At 44.6% G+C, this 18788-nt stretch overlaps 1 long non-coding RNA gene across 1 annotated transcript in view; it reads left to right on the top strand.

The window, feature by feature from the left end:
• The window catches only part of LOC145531835 (uncharacterized), a 163749-nt gene that overhangs the window by 129861 nt on the left and 15100 nt on the right, over positions 1 to 18788 (top strand). The window contains exons 3-6 of the long non-coding RNA XR_014072797.1: positions 4154 to 4334; positions 9097 to 9218; positions 14564 to 14732; positions 17005 to 17065. This is a non-coding gene — a long non-coding RNA (uncharacterized LOC145531835). The remainder of the gene's footprint in view (positions 1 to 4153; positions 4335 to 9096; positions 9219 to 14563; positions 14733 to 17004; positions 17066 to 18788) is intronic.

Genomic DNA, 18788 nt, shown 5'->3' with positions numbered 1-18788 from the left:
TAATGTTTCCCCTGGCTTTCAGTCTTATTCTTGCAGTAGCCTCAAGACTTCTCCTTCCATACAGCCTCAATAATAAAACTTTTAGGTTAATGGTGAAAAGATTCTCCACAGTGAGGGATACCCAGAAAGGTTCACTGAGTTACATGGAGAGATGAGGTGGGGGGGGTGGGTTGTAGTGACCAGGAGGGGAAGAGGGGAATTCAAATGTGGAGAGAGCAATCTAGCCAGTAAGCACTTCCCTCTGTGCTTTCCACAGTTTGGAACCCTCAGAGTGATTCACAGAGATACATAGAGAGGGGGGAGGAAGGTAACAGAGGTGAGCATGAGTAGAAAGGGAGGAATTAAGAGGGGAGAGAGAGATCTGGGCAGTATCCTGTTCCTGAAGTGTTCTCCGGTACCCAGAACACCCTCAGAGATTCACAGAATTGGGTTGAGAAGAGAAGGAGGAGGGTGGGAGATAGAGGTTCCCTGGGGGAGAAGAAAGAGCATCAATAGGGGGACAGAGTGATCAGGCCAGTGATCACACTCCTGAGTAAAAATGGGTCCTAAAGATTGGGTTCTTAAATGTACAAAGTTGATATCAAATATGTAAAACACAGATTAAAAATCTAGAGTAGAGGTTAGACTCTTATAAAACTTACAATCTAAAAAAAAAAAAAAAAAAAGAAAAAAGGGAACAGTGTAAAAAGAAAAAAAAACAGTAAAACAGTAAAAAAAGAAACAGTAAAAAAATGTAGAACAGGAAAAAAACATTAAAAAAAAAAAAAACACAAAAGGTATAAGATATATGTATGTAGTTTGCTTCAAAAATAGGGTTTTTGTTTTTTTTTTGCAAGTTAATAGTGGGTTATGAAAATGAAACTTAAAGGTGTAATAGAGGACTTGAAGAAAAAGGAAAGAAGAGAAAAAAAAATTTTTTTAATTAAAAAAAAAAAATTAAAAAAAATAATAATAGTAAAAAATATATATATCCCGGACTTTCTCTGGAGCTGTTGTGAGCAGTGTGGGATCTGCTCAGTTTTAGATAGATCCTTATTCCTGCTTATACTTTTCAAGATCTGTAGGTCCTTTTTAATGCAGTCGGTATTAGCTACAGGGATCTTAATCTGTTGGCCTGTCCCTTCCAAAGCACTTCCCTCTGTTTATTTGGCTTCTGTTTGGAGATCTCTTCAGTATCTAATTTCCGCCCTGCATCAAAGCGGTGGAGGTGACCTCTTTAGGTTCGCTTGTTCAATCGTGCTGTGGGGAGGAAGGAACACTGCAATTCTGGCGTGTGTGTGGTAAGCTCGCAGTGTCTCGGCCGCACTGGGTTCGCCCCCGCTCACGGCGTGTGTGCTTTCCCCGTCTACCCTGCTCAGGCTTCAGGTTACTCGGCCGGGGAGCGGGCCCTGAGCTGCGTGCACTTCCCAGGACTAAGCCGCTCAGGTTCAGGCTCCCGGTTACTCCACAAAGGCGCAGACTCGATTTTGCCCGCGGCTTGTGCCGTTCCCGGTCGGAGCTGCCCAGGCGGCCAGGAGTTTGGCGAGGGCGCTGTCCCCTGTTGGGGCGGTGCGGCTTATCACCTCCCTGGTCCCCGCCTCGGTTTACGGGCGCGCCCGGCTCCGGTGTGCTTTGTGTCGGTTCTGGGGAGCTGGTCTCTGGCTGCGACCCTCCCGGCTGCTGTCGACCCTCCGGGATCTCAGGCAGTCTTTGCTTAAAAAACTGGGAGCCTGTTTGCAGTTTGGTAGGGGGTGCCCTCTCTGGAGCCGAGTTTGCCCCTTTCCGGCTCTGGCGGGCCCCGCCTGCCCGCTGTGTCCGGCGGGGGATGGCGCAGTCCGCAGCCGGCTAGCTCTCCTCTGGTATCGCTCAGTCCTTTGTTCTGTGAGCGGGCCGGCAGTGCCTTAGAGTTGGGCTTTTCGCGGGATAGTTCTCTCTCTCGCTGTCCCACAGTTTAGGTTACTATCTCACGTTAGCTCCCTCAGATTGCCCTCGGGGCACTCGGGCCCGGTCTTTACCCTAGGCAATGCCGCCCGCTCCTCTCCGTTCAGCCCCCACTTGCTGGTGGCGGATGATGCGAGCGTCTGGGGTTCTTTGCTGGGAGTTGCTTTAGGCACGTAATCTGTCGATTTTATTTATTTTTCCTCCCAGTTACGTTGCCCTCCGAGATAAAAAATCCTCCCCAACACCCGCCGGTGAGAGGGTTTCCTGGTGCTTGGAAATTCCTCCTCTTTTACGACTCCCTCCCCGGGACGGGTCTCCGTCCCTAACTCTTTTGTCTCTCTTTTTATCTTTTATAATTTCTCCTACCTCTTTTGAAGATAATGCGCAGTTTTTGTGAAAGCCTGACGTCCTCAGCCAGCCTTCAGAAGTAGTTTTGTGAAGTTTGGTCAGCGTTCAGATGTTCTTTCGATAAATTTGTGGAGGAGAGAGTGGTCTCCCCGTCCTATTCCTCCGCCATCTTCTGCTCTCCCCCTTATTTTCAATTCTTAAAGCTCAATGCCTGACAATGTGTGGAAGATGGATTGGAGAGAGGCTCATTCCAAAGGCAGAGAGACAAATTCTTTTCCTGGTCAGTGGTGATGGAGATCTAAATGACAAAAGCCATAGAGTGGGTGGAGAGGAAGAGCTGGCTTTCAGAGAGGAAATGAGGTGAAATCTGCAGAGCTTCCTCCATGGTGGGAAACTGCACACTAGAGTGGGGTGGGGCAAGGATTTGGGGGCCTATAGAGTCAATCCTGGAAGGAAAGATCCTAAGTTCTGTTCAGGGTGTGTTGAGTTTGAGCCTCTGTGGGACACAGACATGGAGATAAACAGCACGTTAGCACCAAACACCAACCTTAATATACAAGGCCTCTCTTGAAATTCCTCAATTAGAACTTTCTTTACTTACTTAGAAAGCATTTAATTCCATGAATAATTAGCTCTGATGTAGAATTCAGTGATCGTGAATTCAGATTCCACACTGAAGCCAACCTTCTACATGTTCCTTCTGCCTCCTGCACACGTAGCATGGAGAGCCATCAAGGGGGCTTGTGATTACTCAGTGGAGAGTGTGATTCTGGGGACAAGACAGAGGACTTCCTTCTGTCCTCCTGGGTCCCTGAGGCCTTAAGTGCAATTCAATTTAACTAGTCAGAGTTGAGCAGCTGGCAGGGTTCGAGTCCTGGGTAAGGCACTCTGCGTGTGTGTGCACTAAGCTGCTTCAGTCGTGTCTGACTCTTTGTGATCCTACGGACTGCAGCCTGCCAGGCTCTTCTGTCCATAGGATTCTCCAGGCGAGAACACCGGAGTGAGTTCCCATGCCCTCCTCCAGGGGATCTTCCCGACCCAGGGATCGAACCCAAGTCTCTTATGTCTCCTGCATTGACAGGCGGGTTCCTTGACTAGTGCCACTTGGGAAGCCATGTTAGGTACTGAGAGTATGATAAACTAAAGGAACAGTGTTCTCACCCTCTCACTCTTCCCATCTAGCTAGGAAGACAACAGGTAAATGGAAAAAAAAAAAATGTAGCAGATGCAGAGGTCTTCAGTTCAGTTCTCCCTTTAGGAAAGGACTTGCTTCCCGGCTATCAAGAATCTGGTTAGCTAACAGCCTCCAGCCCTTAGCACCTTCAAGTCTACCTCAGCTTACAAGCCAAGGTCAGACTTTTCCCACAGCAGCTCTCGGATGATGGCTGAGCACAGCAGTGGTAGCTGAGTGCATGTACTTCTTAGGGTGATTCCAAGCTATTGTTGCCAGATTTAGCAAAAGAAAAAACATAGAACATTCAGTTAAATTTGCTTTGCAGATAAACAATGAATCTTTTTAGTATGTGTATGTCCCAAATATTGCATGGGACAAGTATATATTTAACAAATTATTTATCTACAAGGCAAATTTAACTGAGCACCCTCTGTTTTATCTGGCAGCCTTACTCCCCAGGCTATGACTGAGCAAGGCAGTAGTACATTCAATCTCAGACAATATTAATACACAATCTTTGCTCCAGAGCTCTTACTGGGTTAGCCAAGACTTTGTCATGTCTTTATCCAAAAATCTCATGACAGATGAGCCTAGAGGGCTACAATCCATTAGGTCGCAAAGAGTCAGACACAACTGAGCTTGACTAACACTTTCATTTTCACTTTCATGGCTCTTTACACAGTCCTGATTTGTCCTCTTTTCCTTTCACAGGTATTATTCTCCAATAAATTTTCTAACTCCATTTCAGCATCTGCTTCTCAGAGAACTCAAGTTCAACAGTTGGTATCAAGGATGACCTGAGAAAGCAAGTAACGAGACAAAGGTCTGGGGACTAGATCACTCACCACCCACCACCCACCGTCACTTCATATGAAGACCCGCATCTCTGGTGGTAAGTGGTGTGCAGACAGCCCCTGGCATTAGATGGCAGTACAGTTGTCTAAAGTTTCATCACTGGTGAGATAGGAAGGCATGTAGGTGGGGGGAGATGCACTGTTTCAAGAATTTGATATGAACATTGGGATTTGTTAAGTGTATAAATATAACCAGAAATTGGACGATTATCATTAAACTTCCTGAGGCCCTACAGGAAGATAATGAACACCTGAGAACAGTGAACAACTAAAACCAAGTGTGAAAGGACTCTGCAAAGAAGCCCTTGCCCTGTGGGTGAAGAGAAAAGCTGAAGATGGAGCACAAGGTTTAATAGTGTTACTGAACATCAGAGAACATTGATTGTTCAACCAAAGTGGGGCTGTTATGCCAAAGGCAGGGCCTAGTTGGCAAAACCTGGGACCATGACACATAATGTGTGCTCAGTCGTGTCTGACTCTTTGTGACCCTATAGACTGTAGCCTGCCAGGCTCCTCTGTCCATGAGATTTTCCAGGCAAGAATACTGGAGTGGGTTGCCATTTCCTTCTCCAGTGACATGTGGACTGAGCATTTGGGTGGATGCTCCTCAGTCTCGTCTGAACCTTCTGAGCCTGCCTGATGTCTCACCCATCTCAGATAAGAACTCGCATGTTCCTGTGCAGGGAGACCATACAGAGGACTTGCCATGAAAAGGTAGCACATTCCCTCTTCCTCTCCTCAGCATTAGTCCTATCATCAGGATTAAGTCACAGCATAACCCAGCCAGAGATATATTGGTCTGAAAAGGGAAGAAAGTGGTCACATCCCCAAAGAACTACAAGATGGGATCAAGTGGTTAATCAAGGGGACTGAAACATACGTCTAGATAAAGGAGAGTGTTTTTAGTCACTCTTAAGATACAACACAAACTTGCTGCTAAGGTGGCTCCTAGCAGCCTGGAGAAAGTGTGGCCCTTGCTGAATGGTGGACACGCAGACACAGAGGAAGAATGAAAAGGCGGAAGGAATGGGCTTGCAGGAATGGGTGTATTAGTGAGGCCAGAAGACACGTCAGAGGACACGCTATCTATCAAGGTCATTGAGAATGTGCTGGAGAGAAGGGCATGCCACCATCACTAAGGAGGTCAGTGATGGCCCTTCTCTGGGGCTAGGGCTGACAACAGAAGAATCTACCATAGAACTTGGCTCACTGATGGCAACCTCTTCCCTCTTCTGGGCTGAATAGTGGCTATATGTATGTGTGTGTGTGTGTGTGTGTAGATATATATGTGTGTGTGTGTGTTCACTTCCTAATTCCTGGAATCTGTGAATATTACTTTATTTGTTAAAAACAGTCTTTGCCCATATGAATAAGTCAAGGGTCTTTAGAAGAGGAGATTGTCATGGGTTACCAGGATGGGCCCTAAATGTAATCACATGCATCCTGATAAGAGGCAACAGAAGAGAGAGACACAGAGGAGGCAGTGTGAACACAGAGGCTGAGGCTGGACTTAGGCAGCCACAAGCCAAGGGTGTCACGAGTCCCCAGAAGCTGGAAGAGTAACAGAGCAAATTCTCCCCTGGAGCCGGTCAGAGAAAGTGCAGCCCAGCTGACTCCTTGATTTTGGACTTCTGGCCTCGAGAACTGTGAGAGAAAACATTCCTGTTGTTTCAGGCTGCCACATTTGTGCTAATTTGTCCTGACAGCCACAGGAGACTAATATGCTCCCCTTTTCTTTTCACAAGAGACACTCCCCGTCTTCTCTGCTCCTAACTACAATTTTGCATCTACTTCCTGGAGACCTCAAACTGCACCATCAGGACAGAATACAACTCAGTTGTGCAGATTCAATCCCTGGTTTGGGAAGATCCCCTGGAGGAGGGCATGGCAACCCACTCCAGTATTCTTGCCTGGAGAATCCCATGGATACAGGAGCCTGGCAGGCTACAGTCCATAGGGTCATAAAGGGTCGGACATGACTGAAGAAGCTTAGCATGTACACACTTGTGACCGGGCAGAGTCCATGGGAAGGATACGTAGGCCAGTCTTGGAGGGGTGGAAGGGCAGAGAAGCAGGGAGGGCTTTCCAGAGGCAGTGACATCTCAAGTGGCCTGAAGGGAGGGTAGAATCAGCCAAATAAAAACATGCCAGAGAGACTGACACATACTCAAGGAAGCAAAAAAATATCCAGTATGGGGAGGAGTTGTGGGAGATAAGGGCAGTGAGGCAAGCAGAGGCCAGATCACACTGGGCTTTGTAAGTGATCCTGGGTCTTTGTACTTAATCCTGAAAGGATTTTAAACAGAGAGTGTCATGATCGGCATTTCACTAATAAAGATTATTTCCTTTGGCTTAATTCCTGCCAGAATACAGCCATCCCTGGGAAAGATACCACAGTAAAACCTCCTCGTGTATCAACGTCTTTATGTAACCAGCTGTATGCAGTCCTATCCTAAGACTGTTTCCACCAGAGAGATGGTGACATTATGATGGCCTCAGGTAGCCCTCACTTCAAAATTCGATCAGAACAATTCATAGCTTTTTCTCCATCTTAATATAAAGCACTACGCAAAAGCAGTTTCAAGTACCCCGCCCCCACTTCCTTCCAGTCAGGTGAAGTAAAGTGAAGTGAAAGTCACTCAGTTGTGTCCAACTCTTTGTGACCCCATGGAATATACAGTCCATGGAATTCTTCAGGCCAGAATACTGGAGTAGGTAGCTTTTCCCTTCTCCAGGGGATCTTCCCAATCCAGGAATTGAACCTAGGTCTCCTACATTGCAGGTGGATTCTTTACCAGCTGAGCCACAAGAAAGCCCAAGAATACTGGAGTGGGTAGCCTATCCCTTCTCCAGAGATCTTCCCAACCCAGGAATCAAACCGGAGTCTCCTGCATTGCAGGAGAATTCTTTACCAACTGAGCTGTCAGGGAGTGAGTGATGCTAAATCCCTTCCAAATAGACATTCTGGAGCTATGGCCTTCCTGACAAGAAGGGTTTTCAACCCAAGGAGGAGTAAAGGGATGCAGAAAAGAGCACCACCATTTGCTACCCTGGAATCCTCCCCAGAGGACTGCAAGGGGTCATTATCTGACTGCAAGATCTGACCAGTCTCAGGGAGGAAGAGACATCAGCAACCACTCCAGGAAGGCCTGGCCTCCACAGGAAATTGTTATCTTACCTCCCTTGGGGAACAAAAAAACAAGCTTTGATGCGGACATCAAAAACAAGTGGCCTGAGAGCCACATCGGGTGTGCTTTCTCTGGTATTCCAGTGCCATGGTTGTTGTTTGCAATGAAATCAACATTCAAGTATTAGCAGACTTCATGGAATGGTCCAGACTTCTGGGTTCTCTTGTCAAATCATGAGCCCTGGTTTCAATTCACCCTCATTGCTGCGATGACTAGAGTGCAGCAGACACCCCCTTCACAAGGGACAAGCCAGCCTCTATCTACATTATCCTTGCCTTCCTGGTTGTCTCCTCATCACAGAGCCAAGTGTTTTGTCTTTCTAATGCAGGTCAAAAGAGTATTTATTTTTAGTCATGTGCCCACCCAATGTGGGAAAATGAACAGTGCAGTGAGAAAGTCTGAACTTCTAGAAAGCAGAAATGGCTACACAGTGTTTTTCCTCTGACACCAGTCAGCTTCATTCATTGAATTCATTCGACTGGGTTTGTGGCCCCTGATTTAAATGTTTTCAAGGCCTGCCTCAGCTGCCTCCTCACCCCACCTCCTGGTCCAGTTCCTCTGTTCTGCCTGCAGCATCCACTCCCACCTTCTAAGATGAGCCCGCCTGCATCTCAGTGGCCCAGCATCACTGCAGAGCAGAAACACTGCTGGAGAGACCTCCAGAGAGATGGCCCCTGGAGAGCTGCAAACTTCTGGGAAGAAGCCACAAACAGAAATACCAGGGGAACTGTAGGGAGAACTTTGGCTGAGAGGCTCTGATCAAAAAGGAGATTATTTCAAGTACCCTTTTCTTCTCTGCCTTCCCTAACTGATTAACACTACCCACCCACGCACCCAGTCTAGACCTGCCTCACTGTTAAATGTACCAAGAAATGGAACAAGTCTGCTCCTGAATTACCCTTCCCTGTTCAAAAATCACTGGGGTGGGGGTGGGGATGAGGGGTAGGTAGGGGATGGAGGGAGGGTTGGGGGAGATGATAATTGATCCTGGATCTTGCAAGGTGGACTTGTGGTGGGAGAGGTGCAGTTTTACCTGCTAATGCTCAAGGCCAGAGTGTCACGCAGGGAAGTGTGGGGGCGGGACAGAGGAGCCTGGTGGGCTGCAGTCCATAGGGTCGCAGAGTCAGACAGCTGAAGCAACTGAGTACGCACTCACAATGAGACCAACCCTCCTAGGTCGCTGGGAGGATTCCATCAAATAAGCTGCGAGTTAGCGGGGTCTGATTTAACAGGCTCACACTGCGGGGCTCCTCGGAGTTTCAGTGGGGTGGAGGGGGGAGGAGCAAGCGCACTTGGAATGGTGTGGGTGGGCTGCCCTGGGTGTCGGCAATAAAAGGCAGAGATACTGGGTGAAAGCTAGGAGTAACAGACCTGCCCGGCCGCCCTTGCACACATTGTAAACATCTCTTCTACACAGATTTCCTGCCTATGAGACCATTCCTAGGGTTGGCCTCGCCTCTTCCTGCCTGATGCTATTCAGGAACAATTCCTTTGTTTTGCTTCCTGAAGGCATTCTCAGTGCTCAGTCCAGCAGTGCCATTCCCCAGCAGCAGGATAACAAAGAGGCATTCCTCCTTGGCCCTTCACTAGGTCCTCTCTCTCTTGTCTCGAGACCCAGGATCTTAGGAGTCAGGCCTGGGCACCTGCCATCCCCATGCTGCCGTGCAAGGAGAACAGCCTCTAGGCCACCAGGACCCCCAAAGTCCTAACTGGAAAGAAGGAACAAGGATAAAGGTATATTTTAAATGAACAATGGCTTTTAAGTACTACAAAATGGTTTTAGGAGTAGATTTTAATTTCATAGGTAATGCATATTCATTGAAGAAAAATTAGAAAATCTATTTATGCAAAAAGATAAAATCTCAGCTGGTAAAGAATCTGACTGCAGTGTGTGAGACCTGGACTCAATGCCTGGGTTGGGAAGAGCCTCTGGAGAAGGGAAAGGCTACCCACTCCAGTATTCTGGCCTAGAGAATTCCATGGACTGTATAGTCCATGGAGATCTCAAAACGTCGGATATGACTGAGCAACTTTCACACACACACATACCAAAAACACCTGAAGTGTCACGTATATTGCACTGGATCCATAAGCCTTGCGATAAACATCTTATTACTTAAGTTTTCTAATATATTTTACTTGAGAATTTATATATTAAAGTAAGTACATTTATTATTACAAAAAATAAGAATAAAATATAACAAAATTTTCCTTTAAATAAAAGAATCAATGAGTTGAGCTGTGAGCATGGTATCATTGTATTTTCGATATGCTCCAACTGGCTCATACTCTGTTCTTTGAACTAAAAGACCTGTCCTTCCATCTGGGATGTGAAAGTGAAAGTGTTAGACGCTCAGTCATGTCTGACTCTTTGTGACCACATGGACTATAGCCCACCAGGCTCCTCTGTCTGTGGATTTTCCAAGCAATACTGTAATGGGTTGCTATTCCCTTCTCCAGGTGTTCTTCCCAACCCAGGGATCGAACCCTGGTCCCCTGCATTACAGGCAGATTCTTTACCGTCTGAGTTACCAGGGAAGCTCTCTTAAGCACAGCAGGCAAACTGAGGCAGCTGAGCAGGCTTGTGAAAAGGCAGAAGCAGCTTTGCCCTCTTGGTATGTAGAAAAGGAGGCAGATGTTGAAATCAATTGGGACTTGACTGACTGGAGCTGACTGGCAACTGTACCAGCCCTAAGACAGGCTCCAGGGAATCCGGGGTGAGCTCACTCAGGTTCCATGATATGCAACTTCTCCTTGGGAAAAAGGTCCTTTCTGTTTCTTGTAAAAACTCAGTATAAAACAGGCGAATTTCCCAAAGGTCACCCCTGGACATTGGCTGATCACATTCTGAACAAACGAGACAAACAATTACTCCATATTAGGACATCTTTTTTCTTCAGGGATGAAACTCAAGAATGCATGTGCCCACTTGCAGATTTTGGTATTTCTGCTATAAAGTTGGAAGGATTAGCACTCTATAACTTTACTCTTTGTTTGTATGAGGAGTAATTATTTGTTAGAACAACAGCCATTTGTTTCCTTCAGTGTTACAGTTATAACTCTAAACTGTTTTAATGTCTTTGAAGAGAATTAATTAGCTCTTCTGTTGATACTTCTAAAGCGTTTTAATGCAGGTCTGGTTTTTTTACTCAACCTTTAAAAGAAGTTCCACGGTAGCCATTTAACAGATAACAGGCTTTTCAGGAAATGCCCAATGCTTTGTAGCATCTGAAAGGAATCATGTTTGATAGACATTTGTGCAATTAAGAAATATAATTACTCATTGATAAAAGGGTACTGTTAATGAAAATTCCTTTAAAAATTAAAGGTATGTCTTATAATTGATTTTTTTTTCTTAGTCAAAAAATAATGGCCTGGCCAATTTCTTTAATTATAAAGAAACTTTAAAGGATAAGGCTGTACTCAGTGCCAGGAAAATCATAAAGTATTTAAAATCTCCAGAGTAAAATTTATAACTTCTCCTGGTGGTGCATTCCTGTGTCTGACAGACATTTTTATTTCCATTCGCCTTCTTAGTTTATCCTTAAGTTATATTTATTGAAAGCCAGCAAGCACCTTCTGTATGCCAGTTTCATTTGGCAATTATTATTTTAAATAATCTTCAAAGCTAATTCCATGAAACAGGTAGTAGAAAGGTCACAAAATACCCCCACTTTCCAGATGATAAAACTAAAATTTGGGAAAATCAATTGACATGGTCCAAGTCACACAATCCTAAGGGCCAGAATCAGAGTTTGGACCCAGGTCTTGAGCCCGCAGTGCCTAGCAAACCACAGCTGCTTTGGTGTGTGCCATGGAGCTGCCATGGAGGGTAACTCACACCTGTTACAGGTACATCTGTACCTAGCTAGGGCCCAGGGGCCACTTCCCAGACTTACTGATGGGGATCCTTGGCTTAGACGCTGGACATCTTCATTTTTAAAGCTTTCCAAGTCATCTTCAGGGAGGAAGAGTTGTGAAAGCTGCTTCAATTACGCGAATCCAATTCCTCTGGCCTCTGCTTGCAAATCTCATTTTCTGCAAACCATCTTCATTTTGTCGTAGCTCCCTTTGGGACTCATCCGTCATAATTAACGTGGAGTCGCCCTGTAAGAGCCCGCCAGCTCCAGGAGACAGAATGCCAGAACCTGTGGCCTTATTCCTTCCTGTCAAACCTTCTCAATATCTTCTCACCCATCCAACATTTAGGTGAAAAAAAAAAAAAAAAAAGTTCAATGACTTTTTTCAAAAGCTAAGAGAGGTTTGTAGGTATAGGTGTGGAGGCAAACCACATCCGCGTAACTGAAAGAACATGAAAAGTCAACAGACTTTTCTTCACATCCTCGTGATGTGACTTTGGCTAAGTCATTCTCTCCCTCAGAATCTATAAAATAGGGATAATCATAGGTACCTCTCAGAGCTCTTGGGAGTCATATATTGGCCTCAATAAAACTGAAAAAAAATCTTTCTTCTTCCCACCCTGCCTAGGTGGAGCAGAACCTCAGACTCAAAAAAAAAAAAAAAATCAGTTTCAAAATAGCTTGAAAAGCAATGTCTATCTGTATGGAGGTCTGTTTACAGATGACAGCAGGACTTCCACACAGCAAGACATGCATGACTAAGCCATGGACTTGAGGGCCAGACTGCTTCAGTTCAAAGGATGACTCCCTCACTTCTTGGTTGTGTGTCCTTGGGAAAGTTGTCAGGTCATTTCTCTGCCTGTCTCTTCATCTGTGAAATGAAGGTGATAATAGTGTTTTCCTCACAGGACTAGAAACTCCGAGAAGTTTTCAGAGTTCTTAGCAGAAGAAATCTTTTCCAGGCCTGCTGTCTTGTTTCTTGGAAACCTATTTTGATTGTAGGTATGCTAGCCAAAGCTCGCAGCATTTAGATGCAGGCCCTGAGTCTGTCCCCTTTCTCCTCCTCTACCTGTGCTCTGACATCCACTGCCAATGGTCTTGAACCTCTAGGGGCTCAGCCTTTCCTCCAGCCAAGGCCTAGAGTCTAGAATTAAATGACTCAAAACAGGGAGGCCTGGCATGCTGCAGTCCATGGGGTTGCAAAGAGTTGGACACGACTGAGCGACTGAACTGATACTGATACTGAAATATAAAGAACAGCGCCTGGGAATAGGCTAGAAGGTATATAGCATAAAAAGCCATAGTAGCTATTATTGCAGCCTGTGACACAGAGCCAAACAGCCTTAAAACCTTCGACCCAAGTAAGTTAGTCCCTAAGGCCCCACACTGGGTAGCAGCTTCCCCAGTCTCTCACCTCTTCTCCTTTAACACTCGTGTCTGCCTGGCTAATGCCTCTATTTGCCTCTCAGTCATCTTTGATCCATTCCCTGTCTGCTCTTTCATAGACAATGTGGTGTGCTCCTTCCTCTGCTTCTCTTGTTTCTTTAACCTAGCATCCCCTTTGTCTTTTTTTTGGGGGGGGAGGCAGGTGTGCTGGTGGTTTCTTTCTGGTCATGCCATGCAGCTTTTAGGATCTTAGTTCTCTGACCATGGGTCAAACCTGGGTCTTTACAGCGGAAGCATGGCATCCTAAACACTGGACCACCAGAGGATTCCCTAGTATCTCCTATCTTTATTCTGATGAGCCTACCAGGTGTTTTCAGGGTCTGAGGAGGCAGGAGGTGGCAGGATCTTTTTGTGACACACACATAATGTACTTATGATGCTTGGCACCAGGGGGGCACTCAATAAATATGAGTTTGCTTCTCACTTTGTAATTTCCTCTCACTGTAATATCCATCACAGAACAATAGGGCAAAGCAACCCATTTCAGATGTTCATGGAAAGTCTGGTACCACCAATTTCTTATCATTCACCGTGTGTTAAGATACCTACCTCATCACATTTGATTCTAAAACTAGGAACCAAACGAATCCACAGGCCTGGGGCATATGCAGTCTGAGGGTCTCAGGTTGTGTTATCCAATGTGATCACTACTAGCCACACAAGCCTGCATGCGTGTATGCTAAGTCGCTTCAGTTGTGTCCAATTCTTAACGCTATGGACTGCAGGCCACCAGGCTCTACTATCCATGGGATTCTCCAGGCAAGAAGACTGGAGTCGGTTGCCGTGCCCTCCTCCAGGGATCTTCCCAACCCAGGGATCAAAACCAGAGTCTCCTGCGTCTCCTGAATTGGCCGGCTGATTCTTTACCACTGGTGCCACCTGGGAAGCCCAGCCACTTAAGCCTATTTCAATTTAAATTAATTGAAATTAAATAAAATTTAAAAATTCAGTTTCTCAGCCACATTATTTGCATTTCAAATACCCAAATGTCAGACAGGAATAGTGGCCGCTACACTGGACAGCATAGCCATGGAACATTTCTGACATAGCAGGAAATTCTGCTGGGCAGTTCTGGTGTCTACCATGACTCTGGTACCCTCCTTCCAGCCATTCCTGAGCCTTGAGGCCTCGGCTGTAGAAGAAGTTGAGCCCCCAGAGATTTAAGACCATCGAAAGTGGATGTCAGGGTAGAGGCAGAGGCGGTGGTCAGGATGGTAGGAAGGAGATAGGGGACAGACACGGATCTTGCATCTAAATTTTGCAGACTCCTGTCTGCTTTAAGATCAAGATAGGTTTCCAAGAAACAAGGCAACATGCTCTGAAAAGGCCTCAGCCCACAGGTACTTCTGCAAAAAGCCCCCAACTGAACTGCTTGAGGAAGGAACTCTTAGGGTATTTCTTGCCTTTTATAGTGAAGTGGAAATTGAGAGCAATTATCAGAACACTTCAAAGAGAAAAATATCTAAGCTATCAGCAAGGTTGATGCAAAAGGAAATTTTCTGTCCTGAATTTTCCAGATTATGGCTTTGATTCTTATGTGGACCCAGTCTGAAAATGTGTTGCCCATCCTTGCTTGTGACATCCCCTCACTGTGACGTGAGACCCAGAGGAGGTGGGAATGGTAAAGACAGCCATAAAGATGGGCAGGCAGCCGTGGATTAGGCAGGTGGCAAAGTTGTGCGGAAAGGGGTCTTGGTTATCAGCTGCTTCTTTGGAGATTAGGTCTAAAAGGCTGCAGAAACTCTGCTTCTCATGACACTCTTTCATTTCCAGGACCTCCTCCCCAAGAGCTCCCCTTTGCCGCTGTCTCCAGGGGATTTCCGTATGCAGAACTGATGTGTGGGGGTCACCAGCCTTTTTCACAAGGCTTTTTTTTTTAATCAAGGACATCCATTCACAGAGGATCTGCGCTCAGGCTCCATGGGCATGGGTGACATCTCAGGTACTTCTAAGTTGGGACAGCAGCTGTCCCATGTTGTCCTGTGTCTACTGGGGGGGGGGGGTGCGTGGTGCCTGCCACCTCCAGGCGGGACTGTAAGTGTACAAAGTGAGCCTTGTTGGCACCTGGTGGCTTGGGGAGACTTCCGAAGCATCTGCCTTGGTTTCCCTGCTTCTGTCCCTTCTTCCTACGCAGAATCACATGGAGGCACCTCCTGACACTTATACAATTTGTGAACCTTCTTTAGGAAAAGAGGTGAAAAAATGTGAACACAAATTAGGTAGGAAAGAGAATCTTTATTTAGACTTCAAATTTCTAGAATCAGAAAAATCCAGAGCTGTCCTCTGAAACCTCTTCAGACAATTTCCCAGAGATGCTTATGAAGAAATGCTTCCAGGCAACCTGACTTTTCCTACCTAGAATATTCTATAGTGTGCCCCCCGCCCTGCGCTGCCCCATAACCACCGGCACGCACAGGAGCCATTCAAGGGAGGGACTCTGAAGCTCCAGGTGTATTAGTTTCACAGCACATCCACCTCTGACCATAGGTCACAGGCCTGTGGAAGGGACTATAGGATGATCCCAAGTATTTGAGCGCTTGATTTTTCTTTTCCAAATAAGAAAATGAACTCAGAGGATTAGTTTCCCCACTATCCCATTACTTTTTTTTTTACTCTTGTCAAAGAATATTTATTTATTTAAAATTAATTTTTATTGGAGTATAGTTGTTTTACAATGTTGTATTAGTTTCCACCACACGGCAAAATGAATCAGCCATACATTTATGTATACCCTCCCCTCCCTTTTGGATTTCCTTCCCATTCAGGTCACCACAGTGCATTAAGTAGAATTCCCTAGGCTACACAGTAGGTACAGTAGATTCTCATTATCTATTTTATACATAGTATCAATAATGTATATGTGTCAATCCCAATCTCCCAATTTCTCCTACCCCATCTTTCCTCCTTGGTATTCATACATTTGTTCTCTATGACTGTGTCTCTATTTCTGCTTTGCAAATAAGATCATCTATACCATTTTTCTAGATCCCATTCCTTTTAACATTAGGAATGAGAACTGGGTCTCATTCCCAGCTTGCATTCTAGCCTCTAAACCACTTTGATAGGAGATAACGTCATGCGGTGGTCAGAGTCCAAGCTTATAGTCTGAAGATTTGAGTAACAAATCCTTGATGTACATCCTTGAGCAGTAAGATCATGGACAAATCACACAGCTTCTCTGAACCTAGTTTCTTTACCTAGTATGAGTCTTTTGAGTGTGTTGTGTGCAGTGAGTGAAATAATGTAATAAAAATGTATAAAAGGTAGTAGGTGCTTAATAGACCTTGATTGCCTTATTGTCTCTAATGTCATCCCTTGGATTCTGCCTTTTTACATGACGGTGTGTGTTTGGAGCTAGAGAATGTGAAATTAAATGCCATAACAAAAATTTCTTAAATTGCTTTTGCAAATCTAAAGGAAAAAGAATCACACATCCTTATATCATTTTTGCAACTCAAACAACCCAGGTGTCAAGTTCCCAGAGTAAAATATGGCTATAAAATTAGCTCTAACCATCTAGGAAAATAAAGTACAGAAGTAATTTACAATTAATATATTCACCATTCTGCTTATGAAATCTTCACGACTAGTTTAATGTATTTAAAAATATGAATTTAAATTAAGCAATATTTAAAATATGGGGTATTGATTCTATTTCCTATTTTACCTCATGACAAAAGAGATTTCATGCTGTCATATACACATTCAAGCAGAAAGCCATTTTGCTTTTTCCATTTGTTTTCATTACTTTTTTTCTATATTTGTTCTTTGACACTGTTTGTATTGAAACCAGGGTTTGCCTTCTTTTCACTTTATCTCTCCATGGCAACAGATAGATTGCAATACCACACACACAAAATGCAGAATTACAACCGCCTGGTCAGATCAAGCAGAAAAAACTGTACACGGTGTAACCAGTAATGGAGACTTGAGATAGTTAATGAATAAGCCAAATTTTTCTCTTTCAGACAGAATATAAATCACAATTCCTTTTTGTGTCTTCTCTTTTCTCCCTGGAAAAGATCTGTAAATATGTGTAGAATGAGCAATAGATTGGCTATTTCCTTTTCCTTTTCCAAGCTCTCACCAGTCATCTGATTAATAATGTACTAGAGAAATTGTGACTAATTATTATAGTTTAGTGAATGCTTTCCACCTACCGTGTACTGTACTGAATGCTTTACATAGATGAGTTTATCATCTCATCGCCACAGCTCTACAAAGGGATCACTATCATCTCCTGTTTGCAGATGAAGAACCTGAGGCTCCGTGAGGGTAAGTGGTGTGTGTTCATAGCTACAAAGTGGAGGAACTGAGATTTGCTCCGTCAAAGTCTATCTGATGCTAAAGCTTGGGTTCTTAACCTCTCTGCTGGCATACTTGCCCAGATTTTTGCTGGGAGATCAATGTCAATTCTATAGATCTATTATTCCAAGCACTGCTGCTGCCACTTCAGTTTTTTAAAAGGGGTTCATTTATTCATCTCTAATGTCTTCCCCATGCTTCCTCAGAGGTTTCTGACAACAGCTCCACTTAACAACCCAAATCCCATTCAGTATCGAGGATTTGTTCAATGCAAACACCTGAACTCATCTGAAAATAGCTGCATGCCCTTTCTTTATAATGTTTGCTATCATCCTTCCAATGTCAATTTCAAGTTCTTTGCAGAAGATTATTCTCTTTGATGATTCATTCTCCTTAGGAATATTTACAAAGTATTGATTGACATGAGCACATGCTTTAAGCTCATAGGGTTGGATCCTGTGTGACTTTTGTCAGGTTCTTTGGCCTCATGAGCCTCAGTTTTCCACTTCTGTAAAATGGGAATCAGTAATGTGATATAAACCTTCTGGTATTCTTCAGTGCCCAACAAATGGTACCCCCTTCTTTGTTCCTCTTAGGACAAAAAAAATCTGGAATTCAGTTCATCCTTCAGTCTCATGTTATATATTACCTAAATAAAACATGTTACCTCACCAATTACTCTAAGTAGAAACTCTGCCTCTTGTCATTCTCTGTTACTTCCCATAATTTCTTTTTTCCTGATAGTGCTCAGCTACAACTTGTCTATTTGTGTAACTTATGATCCAAGCTCCGTGAGGATGGGAAACAAAATCTGCTTTATTCACCACCTACTACAGTGACTAGCACATTCTGTTTGCTCAACAAATACTTGTTGAATGGAAAAGTGAATGAATGGATGCATATTCTTGCCTCTCTACCAGTTCCTTATCAAAATCAGCACAGCCCCACCATGCTCTTAAGTCACCAGCCTCAGAACTCAGGTGCCATGCATGTTTGCTTCTCCTTTAGGATTCATTCCAAAGTTCTGTTGTCCTGTGCTGTGCTAAGTCGCTTCAGTCATATCCAACTCTGTGCGACTCTATGGACTGTAGCCCACCAGGCTCCTCTGTCCATGGGATTTTCCAGGCAAGACTATTGGAGTGGGTTGCTATTTCCTCCTCCAGAGGATCTTCCTGACCCAGGGATTGAACCCACATCTCTTACATCTCTTGCACTGCCAGGCATGTTCTTTACCACTAGTGCCACATGGGAAGCCCAAAGTCCTGTTGAGTTTTCCCTATACCTTCATTCAGACTTGCTCTTTCTCATCCTGTTCTTTAGCCTCTATCAAGTCAAGACATCCCTAAATTATTGAGACAGCCTCTTACACATCGTCCTTTAAGATCGCTATCCCATCCAGTTCTCCAGCTAAAACATTTGGGGTTCTTCTGTTTGGGAACTTACTGCAGCAGTATGTCTCTTCAAGGATAGGTTCCAAATCCCTTCACCATCTTCCAAATAACCCATTTTCTCATTCTTCCCTAGGTCAGACCTAGACTAGCAAATCTATAGATCTCTAATATAGGGCTTGCTCATTACAACCTCTAAACTCCCCCTTCACCAATCTTTTGACCAAAAGGTCCACTCTATTCCTTTCTGTCAAAACTTATCCTTTTCCTGTAAATCCTTAGTTTGAAATTTATTTCCATGACTA

Source organism: Giraffa tippelskirchi, chromosome 2 (assembly GCF_054371585.1).
Source record: "Giraffa tippelskirchi isolate mGirTip1 chromosome 2, T2T-mGirTip1v1.2.pri, whole genome shotgun sequence".
NCBI lineage: Eukaryota > Metazoa > Chordata > Mammalia > Artiodactyla > Giraffidae > Giraffa > Giraffa tippelskirchi.
This window is presented reverse-complemented; position numbering and strand designations above follow the sequence as displayed.